The sequence below is a fragment of the Cibotium barometz genome, chromosome 54 (genome assembly GCF_041138505.1).
Source record: "Cibotium barometz isolate CiBa-2024 chromosome 54, ASM4113850v1, whole genome shotgun sequence".
Lineage (NCBI taxonomy): Eukaryota > Viridiplantae > Streptophyta > Polypodiopsida > Cyatheales > Cibotiaceae > Cibotium > Cibotium barometz.
Window position 1 is genome coordinate 7483125 of NC_141099.1, and position 10792 is coordinate 7493916.

Here is a 10792-nt window from a genome sequence, read left to right on the forward strand (position 1 = left end):
AGGGTTATGGTTGTGATTAAGGGTAAGGGACGATAATGCTGCAGCGCTAGCAGCAGCGGCTGATCGGATATCTCTAGGCGAGGGTGATGAAGGGCGCGGGAGAACATCAACAAGCTTCGGAAAATGGAGGAAAGCATATTTTCCTTTAAGGCAATGCGCAGCAACATCATTTGCCCTGGCTGCCATCTCTGATGTAGGGTACGAGCCAAGCCATATCCGGGATTTCTTGTCAGGCTCTCTGATGTAGTAGTTAGTCACTGCAATATTACAGAGCTCATGCAACTGTAATGAGGAGCTTGAAGAATCACCACGCCCTTGTGAGCAGAAGCGTGAGTTCGGTTCTTCTTCTTCTAATCCTTGTTGTTGATGGCTGTCTTCTTCTTCATCTTCATTGACTGATCTCTGCCAAGAAATTTGATGGGGATCTAAAAAAGCGTATGTAGAGCCCTTAATAGATTTCGTCGCCCAACTTGAAAACTATTACATAATACAAAGTGGTTTTCAACCTAGGATAATTAACTTTTGTGAAAATGACGAGCCACCAAATAGAGGGCCATGTGTTAGCGTCCTCATGGGTCTGTCTCATGACTGCTCTACTAAACGCCCATTTCTGGTTCTGTTGGAGCCATCAAAAACTTAAAAGTTGAAATAATGCTTGATTACCTTAACAATAATGCTTGATTACCTTAAAAGTTGAAATAATGCTTGAAATAATGCTTGATTACCTTAACAATATTTGTTGATTGCCTTGAGATTAATCCTTGATTGCCTCAAAAATTTGAAACTTAAATTAATACTTGAAAAACTACCTCTAAAATTGGAAGAACATGTGAGACCCTAATCATCATCATCACCATACCACGCTGGGTTGGAAAATTAATAAGTTTGGATTCTAAAAATTAGTACACTCAAGTGCAAACGTGAACTCCCCAGGTTTATTAGCATACTTATACTAGCCTTTCCTTTCAATATACTTCACACCAACATCCATAAAAGTTTATATTCCCATCTCGCATCTACCCTTATTAATTATGTTTACTATGAGACTACATTTAATGGTCAGATACATCATCAAAACCACCATAGAGGGAGCAGCTCTTGATGGATTTATGGCTCTAGCTAAATAACAAAAAAATCAACATATAAGATTATGAAACTTAAACTAAGCCACTTTATTCTCTTTAGGGTAGTAATTACACATGGTTTCTCATAGCTCACCCACTTTTTGCCTTCACTCACTCTCAAGACTTATTATTAATATAGTTTACCCAAAGATCCTATTGATGATGTAATAAACCATCACATAATTAATAGAACTAGTGGTGAGAAGATGCCAATTGTTTAGCAAATGAGTAGTGTTGAGATTATGAATTACTCCATGCTGGACTTTTCTACGCCATAAGAAAAAATTGACATTTGTAGTCTACAAAAATTTTCATTGGCATGCTTATGAACCTAACCTTACATATCAAATATTTAAGTAACTACGTAATCATAATTTGTGGAAAAAAAATTCATAATATAATAATCAAGCTTCAACGATTTAGCATCTTAGTTATTAGCTACTATGAGGGCTACTAACCAATGGCCTTTTATGTGCTAGAATCCAATTTGGGTGTACGTTCGTTGAGAATCCGCATATTCCACTCACAAGATGCCATGAGAAAATGGTCTACCATTTCAAGTGCACTTTTGGGAGGTTTACCTAAAATGGTCTAGTTATTAAAAGTGATCACAACTACACTCTTGGGGGAGGTGTATGTTTATTGAGAATCCACGTGATCCACTCTCACAGGATGCCATCAAAATGGTCTACCATTTTAACTGATCAACTACACTTAAAATATGCAAGTATTATCACCTGAGTTCACTAGAATGAGTTTTTGAATTCACATCATTAGGACCTCAATGGAGTCTTCTTGGGCCCTTTTATTTGGCAGTTTAAGGGAGTCAAACCTTTTCTCTTAAGAAGAAACGTTTTCTAATTTGAAGCTTCAAAACGGCTACTTTATTCGAATTTGAATTTTGGGAGGAAAATGAAATTTAAAATCTAGTGGATAAAACCATATCATGTAACATATCTATGGAAAGCTCTTGATGCGTAGATCACGGATCTGTAATCTCCGCTCAAATCGGAGCTTGTATGTAGAAGTTATGGAGGTCCGAAAATTGTAAAATTGCCCCCCCCCCTTTGGGGGGAAAAGTGCACCCTTTGACCACTCTTACACCTCTCTTAATCACCCATGGTTTTTGCTTACACGGCGGGCTCCTATTTGTCAAAAAGTTAAACGTTTCCATAACCTCATGGCAAATTAAAGGGCCCAAAAAGACTCCATTGAGTTCCTAATGTTTTGGGATAAAAGAATAGTTAATACCTATTTTTTGCCAAGTGATTGTTGTAGTGTCTCTTGAAGAACATAGGAGCGTATAGTTGAAAGCAAATCGATAAAATATATTCATAGTAGTGATAGCCTCGTGGGCTATCGTAGCCTAGTAACAAATAGAGTCCATGCCTTCTTCTTAGAAGGCCCAAATATACCATATTGACATCGTTTCTTGTGGTAACAAAAGGGGGGTTGGTGGGCTTTGTGAGACACCCCGTTGGGATGTATTTATAGAGCCCAAAAATAATTTCTCCTTGAAAAAGTACTTTAAATGCTGGCTTTTTCCACAAAGAAATAGGTGCCTTTAAATGGCCTCTCTTTTTCCATTCTCTTAAAAAAGGGACTCTTCTTTTTTTTTTTTCCTATCAAGAAATGGGGCTTCGCATGGCACCCCATATTTTCTCTACTTTGAAATTGGTACTTTTTCCATTTTTATTCCATGACTATGAAATTGGGACTTTTCCATGGCCCATGTTGTCACTCTACGCTTTGAAGGCTTGGTTTTCTTGCTATGTATGCCTTGTTGAGATTTTGGGAGACCCAAGCTCTCCATGGCAATGATGCTAATCCCACACTAATCACCTACTTATTACACATAATTTAAATGACCTAAGGTGGATGGTGTCTAATTATACACACGATGATGTGTATGTGCAATAGACTCAAATCAATTAGGTTCCAAGTTAGATTAGCTTGGACTCATAGAGAGACTTGAGATACGCAAAGTGCATGAGATGTTTCATCGCTTGAAAAATGACCCCTTTTATAGGGTGGAGGTTCAAATCTCATGGGACTTTCCTTGCAAATGGGATAAATGTCTACTTGCCATATGGCATTTCTCACTCCATACCTCTTGTCTAGTGCACTTTGGCACCACAATTCGCAACACCCCCCCTTGGTGGTGCCAAATCTTTGGGCTACTTCAAGGTCGTTGGATGCGAGTCATACAAATAAGCTTTCACTCTTCCTTACTCCGTCTATGTGCTACCGTTGCTATGACCCAAGATACAAATGTGCTGCTTTTGCACTAACCCCCCCTTGATGTGGACATGGCAAATAAGAGGCAAGGGTGACAAGCTACTTTGGCCATTTCTCAGCATGAGTACATCATCGGTCTCAGAGGCAAGTTTACAAAAACTTAAGCACTTTTTGTAGAGAGAAGGGGTGAAACATACATATTTTCCTTGTTCTTTAAAAAACTATTTCTGAAGCATCTATGGCTTCCATGAAGTTAGCTTGATTCTTTTTCCCATAGCAGTTTTCTTCTAGGTGTCCAGTTTTACCATAATCATCACATACAAGTTCAGGCTTGTCCCTGTTATTTACGACACTCCATTAATAACATGACCAAGTTTTCCACATTGAAAACACCTTGCTAACTTTGTGCCTGAGGTAGTTCCTTTGTTCTACTTAAATCTTCCTCCTTTGGTGAAGAGTGCAATCTCTCATGAGTGTGAAGTGGGTGGCTTTTGTTTTGCTTCATATTGTAACAAAGAAGACTCTACTTCTAATAGAGTTTTATGCACATTTTCAAGTGTTGAAACAATGGTGTCATATGGCTTTTTATCCACACTATTAAGCAATTCAAGAATAGCTTCATCTTCATCAGTTTTATTCTTAATTGCATGGAGTTGTTGTTTTACTGCCTTGAATTTGTTGATGTGTGAGGCCATGCTTTCATTGTTTTCTTTGTGTTGAGATAGTAAAATTGCATGAGCATGTTGACTTTGGAGTGTTTTTATTCGGTGCCGAAGATCTTGTTCAGCTCCTCCCATGCTGCCTTTGCTTCTTTGATGCCTGCAATATGATGAATCACTTCATTGCCAATTTTTTGAGCGATTATACTCAAGGCCTTGTGATTGTTTTGAGGATTCATTGATGTAGAGGTTGCTTTTTCTTCACTGTCAATGAGCTCCCAAAGACCCTTCCGCATAAGCATGTACATGGTCTTCATTTACCATGTATAAAACCCATCACCATTGAAATTTTTAATCTCTTGTTCCATGTTTGAGGGGTCTTACTGAGTACTACTCAGCAGTGTCTACCTCTTGATTACAAGTTGGGCATGTGCAACAATACAAGCAAGATTAATGCAAAGAGTTGGTGTAATACAATTAAGAAATTTTCACTTCACACTTTTGAGTTTTGATTCTGGATCTCTTGAGAGTATCCCCAATGCAATATGAGTGCTTTTGGTGTCAATTCAAGGTTAATGCAAGCTTTGCAGCAAAAACTTGAAAATGTTGAAAACCTCAACAAAAAAAATGGATAGTTTTGGGAGTCTTACATTGCAGAGAATATCTAAGAAGATCCTACCGTTGGATTGACTTCATGTAAAAGTAAAAGTTGTTTGTTACCTCAATATCTACATGCTCACCGTTGGGATTCCCAAAATCATCTCTCAGACGCTATTGGGGTTCACTTTACTAAAGTCCAAATTTCAGGCAATTTGCAGTCTCCTTGTTGGAATTTGGTTTTTTTGCTTGCTCCAAGTCACCCAATGGACAAAATGGCATGAGATTTGGGCTATGGGTAGCTCATAACATTGCTAAACTTAACCCAAGAGGAATTAGCCCAATTGAGAGTAGAGAGAAAGAATGAATCAAAAAACATGGATAGCAGCCTGCGAGTTTGCAACACGAAAACGGGGAGGCAGAGGATAAGATTGGCCAAACCCTTGGATGTGTAGCTTAGCAATAGGTTGACTAATGTGTGGTAAGAGGGTTTAGGCAATGGTGCAGAGGATTGAGAGAATAGAGCACGTCAAATTTGGGCCAAAAGCGGGAGAAATGGATAAGATGTGATTAATGATATGATTAGTACTAATGTGTGGTAAGAGGGTTTAGGCAATGGTGCAGAGGATTGAGAGAATAGAGCACGTCAAATTTGGGCCAAAAGCGGGAGAAATGGATAAGATGTGATTAATGATATGATTAGTACTAATTGAGCTGTGGGAAGACTAATGAGAAGAGGGAAGATAGATACAAGAGCTATGGGGAGGTCTTGATATCATGTTGAGATTTTGGGAGACCCAGGCTCTCCATGGTAATGATGCTAATCCCACACTAATCACCTACTAATTACACATAATTAAAATGACCTAAGGTGAATGGTGTCTAATTATACACATGATGATGTGTATGTGCAATAGACTCAAATCAATTAGGTTCCAAGATAGATTAGCTTAGACTCATAGAGATACTTCAGATGTGCAAAGTGCATGAGATGATTCATTGCTTGAAAAATGATGCCTTTTATAGGGTGGAGGTACAAATCTCATGGGACTTCCCTTGTATATGGGATCAATGTCTACTTGCCATATGGCATTTCTCACTCCATACCTCTTGTCTAATGCAGTTTGGCACCACAATTTTCAACATGCCTATGTTGCACTTAGGTTCAAGGCAGTGCTTTGTATTTTCTTATTGCTATAGGATACCATGGTTGACTGTTTTGGCCGATAAAAGAGAAAAGCACTAAGCTGATTGAGCCCTTTGTGTTCTTATCTCTCACACTCCCTAACACTACAAGACAATGCTGCCATACACGCGTTTCATACACGCGATAAATTACGAACGCGTGTATGGTCGCGCCTGTATTTGAATAGAATCGGGCGCGTGTATTTTTGCATTTAAATTCGCGTGTATGTTTGCATTAATCAACGCGTGTATAAACGCGTCTATATACACGCAGTAATACACGCATCTATACACGATAATATTCACGGGGTAATACTCGCTATTATACACGGATAAATACACGCTACTATACACGGATTAATACACGCATGGCAGAGAAAAACTGAAAAAAAACTGAATTCCTTTACAAAATTAAAAACTATTTTCCTTAAACCATCTCATAGTACATTACAGTATACATCATTACACAATCCCACTACATGCATTTACAACAATGAAATATATTCAAAAATAAATCATATTGCATATGAGATGATGGAAATGTCATCAATTTAGAACATACAGTGACGGATTGGTTAGGGTTCGATCTCATCTTCAATAAGATCCATCCTTGCCAAACGATCAACATCAATATCCATTTGATCAATTGGTAAGGCTACGATTAAATTTATTCCACTATCGATATTCTGTACTCCATTGATAATGGTATCGATGTCCTGATCATCCTCATCAACATCACCATCATCCTCAATGGTAGGGTCATTCTCATGATCATGAGAAATGGCATGCTCATCCTCATTATCACGATCATCTCTTATTTCTTGATCATCGATCACAACATCTTCAATGGCATGTTCGACGTCATCTTCATTGCGGCTTGTTACATCCTCCATATGCTCCATATCAGTGAATGTATTATACATCACTTTGGAACGTGGTGCAATAGGGATGACGTACCACCATTTGATGTCATGCACCATTGGTAGATAGATAACCTACTCAAATACACACAGTACAGTAATTAATTAGCATATCAAAAGTCAAGGGGTACGCGAGCTTAGATATATATGTACATGAAACACATTAGTAAAAAAATGCATACCTGCTCACATTGTTGTGGCAATACGAGCCTATCTTTCTTTGTTTGCCAGAACTTTGTAGAGTCAGTAGTTACATATCCACTTGCATGGCGTTTTATCGTTGCATCAGGCCCTTTTTCCACCACGTTCATTTGCCATTTGACATCCAAAACATACACAAGCTCGCCCATCTTATAAATACATTTTTTCAAACTCTTATTCGCACAATGGTCGATGCTAGTAGGTAGTATGAACTGCGCACATAAGAGCACATTTATGGTTTATGGCATTACAAAATTTAATTTCAACGTACGTACAAGACTTGGAAAACACTTACTTGAAGCATCTTGTGCCAATCGTGGGACTTCAACCCATATAGTTGCTCAACGCCTCTTTTCTTAGTGGTTGTAAAGGCTCCCTTCAATGATCTCATGCATCCAGTGGGAGTACGCAAAGTGGTGATGGCCTGCTTTACCTGCTTCTCCTCTTTCTTTGATATAATCCATGGTGCAGGCGGAAGACGAACGTGCCCACCCACCTCTCGTGGCCAAGCTTGACGCATACGTCCTGCGACCCGCAAGTCCTCACGTACGCTAACATTGTCTCGTTTACCAGTAATATGTTCCCAAATACCAGATCCCACATTCTTGAAGATGTGCATGGGATCAAGAAGATGGTTGATCTTAAGATGGGTCCAATATGGCAGCCGGAAAAAAATGGAGTACCTGCACAAGGGATTGCTCTATGTGACCTTTAATCCAATTAGAGACTACACAAAACAAGATTGAAAAAACATCACTATACCTGTTCATGCCATCTGGAGGAAGAATAGTTGTAGACTCCCAAATACGCTTCCAATCTTTTGCACGAAGTGTTTGTGGAGGAATGTTACTCTTACTAGCAACATATTTAGGATGATCTGAGGGGAGAAATCGATGATGATTATCGAATATAGTCTTACACAAACCATCAGCATACTCATGTACTAACGAAGGGCCACAAACAGGACATGCATGTTTACCCGATGTTTTCAAACCTGTTAAAATATAAATAAAAGTTAGAATAATAAAGTCAAACCGTCTAATTAATATATATAGCCAATAGTAATAGAGTAGGGAGGTAATTAGAATTCTTACCAGAACAATCGCTGTATCCTGGAAAGTCATGCATTGTCCACATCAACACTGCTTTTAAGTCGAAGTGTCGAGAGGAGGGAGGCCTACTAATGTCCACCACCGCAACACCTCTCCATAGTTCCTCCAACTCATCAATCAGTGGTTCAAGATAAACATCCATATGCTTGACTTTATGTTTCCCTGGAATTAGAAGGGATAACATAAGATGTCCCTTCTTGATCGCCATTGATGGTGGAAGGTTATAATTCACCAGCACAACTGGCCACACGCTGTACGCGGTGCTTTTGAAACCAAATGGATTCACTCCATCCATACCCAGGCCAAGTCTCAAGTTTCTGGGCTCTGTTTTAAAGCTGGGCCACTCATCTTCAATATGCTTCCAAGCAGGAGTGTCTGCGGGAATTCTCCACATGCCATCATCCGATCGATGTGAGGAATGCCATGACATGAGCTCTGCTATGGATTTGCACTTGAACATGTGTTTGATGCGAGGAATTATAGGAAAGTGTCGCAAGACTTTACGAGGTACATCAAAACTCTTCATATCTGTTCTGTACCTTGCTTCACCACAAGTGGGACATGTCAGAGCCTCCTTATGCGTCCCACGAAAGAGAATGCAATCATTGACGCATGCATGTATTTTATCATAATCCAGTCCTCCAAGAGATGTCACATAGCGCCTCGCTATGTCTCTTGAGGTGGGCAGTCTATTTTCCTTTGGAAGCATATTTGACAATAGCCTGCATCCAATATCATCAATTATAATTAGTCTTAAATCCTAAACCTTAAACCACTAATTCAAATTTATAAGTTAGAATGCTTACTTCAACAATGCGTCAAGACTTGCATTGCTCCATCCATAAACTGTTTGTATATTAAGTAGTTCAAGGGAAGCACGTAAAACTGAGAATGTGCACCCTTCAAACACCGGTGTCGATGAAGCTTTATAAAGATGCTCTTGTTCCATATCATCGTCGTCCATACCTTTGGGATCATCCTTAAAAAGATTCCGCACCATATCATCAAGCACCTCCTCTTCCACAACTTCGTGAGGTGCAGGGCTATTGTCGTCCCTTTCCCACTCATCTCTGACATTAGATCCCGAAGCTCCAGCATCATCTCGTCGACGCTTTACGTGCTCTCGTCGCGCGTAGGGTACCATGTTAGGGTGTGGTACTGCATCCTGCTTCAATTTATCAAATTATATGTTACAACTCTATTAATTTAATTTGGATACCATGAGTCATTTGAATACCATCAATTTACATCTACTCACCTCTAAACCTGTTTGATTCCATTCTCCATACATGGAGATATGATTCAAGGTAATTCGACGTGCTCGTACAATGCATCCTTGACATCGATTACACATACATTTGATCCGTTGTCCCAACCACACATCGCGATTACGATGACGCATTGTCTCATCTTCCTCAGAACTGCTTGAAGAGGTTGATGACATCCTGTGTACAAACCAGAAAACACAAACTCATTATATATTTTTAATGAAAGCACAAAAACGCGTGTATTCACGCGGCTATCTCCTAAAATTTGCGTGTATAAACGCGGCTACTTCCTAAAAAACGCGTGTATTCACGCGGCTAATTTCTGCAAAACGCGTGTATAAACGCAGCTAAAATCATGTAGACGCGAATATACCTGCGTTTATAAACGCGAACATAAACGCACCCATAAACGCGGCGGCATATTTAAACTAAACATAGCCCGCCTTCCCCAAATATAGATTTTGAACTTAGAAATCAACAGTGCGCCTGTTTTCGCCTCTTCCAACAGCAAAGAAGGAGCAGAGAAAGGAGCACACACACGGGAGAAAGAGGGAGCAGAGAAGGAGCAGAGAGGACTCACTTTTTCAGAGGTGAGTCACTTTGTCCTGTGCCTTGTCTCTTTTGTCAGATTTGTTTACTTTGCTCTTTGCTCTTTGGGTTTGTCTTTTTGCACACAATTGGATTGCTGCATCCTGACAGGGGCGACAATGGCTGGTCCTTTTATAAGGACATTCTGTTTTTGTCGGGGGTCGGTCTTTTCGAGAAATTTTTTTCGCAGGTCGCGTGTAAGAACGCGTGTAGGAGCGCGTGTAACCTGTCTGCAGAGTTTTTCCACGCGCATATACACGCGTTTTTTGCCGGGTATATACACGCGTTTTTTGACGGGTGTATACACGCGTTTCTGCAGACAGAAAACTGCGGCATTTCAGATTTCATGGTTTGCAGGCATTTGACTTGTGTAATGACAATGTGTGAGTAAAGAGACAGCCCATGATGTACATGATGATGTTTGTTGCAGGTTCTTTATGGATATTCCAGGTTCTTCATCCGATCCATTTGCGTACAGCAATTGGTTGATGGAGATGATGAATCACTTTGGGCGCCAACCTGGTCCGGTTGAGCTTACAGAGTATATGTATGTCCATCCCCCTCCTTCCCTGCCTGGTGTCTATACCCCTATCGCGAGTATCCAGGGCACTCCAGTGCCGTCTATTCCTCCGAGTCCGACGAGACGGCATGCAGCTTCTCCTCTTCCACGTCCACCGAGGAGACATACCTCGTCCCAGACACACTCACGTACACCCTCACAGCCACCATCACGTGCTCCCTCAGAGCCACCGTCACGTCAGGGCTCACAGCCACCGTCACGTAGACAATCCCCCAGTCGTGACTCCACCCGCAGCAGTAGGAAGAGTGGGAGTGGGGGAGGATGCGGCGGGTGCTTTGGTGGGGGAGGTGGGGGAGGTGGGGGAGGTAGTAGGGCACGGG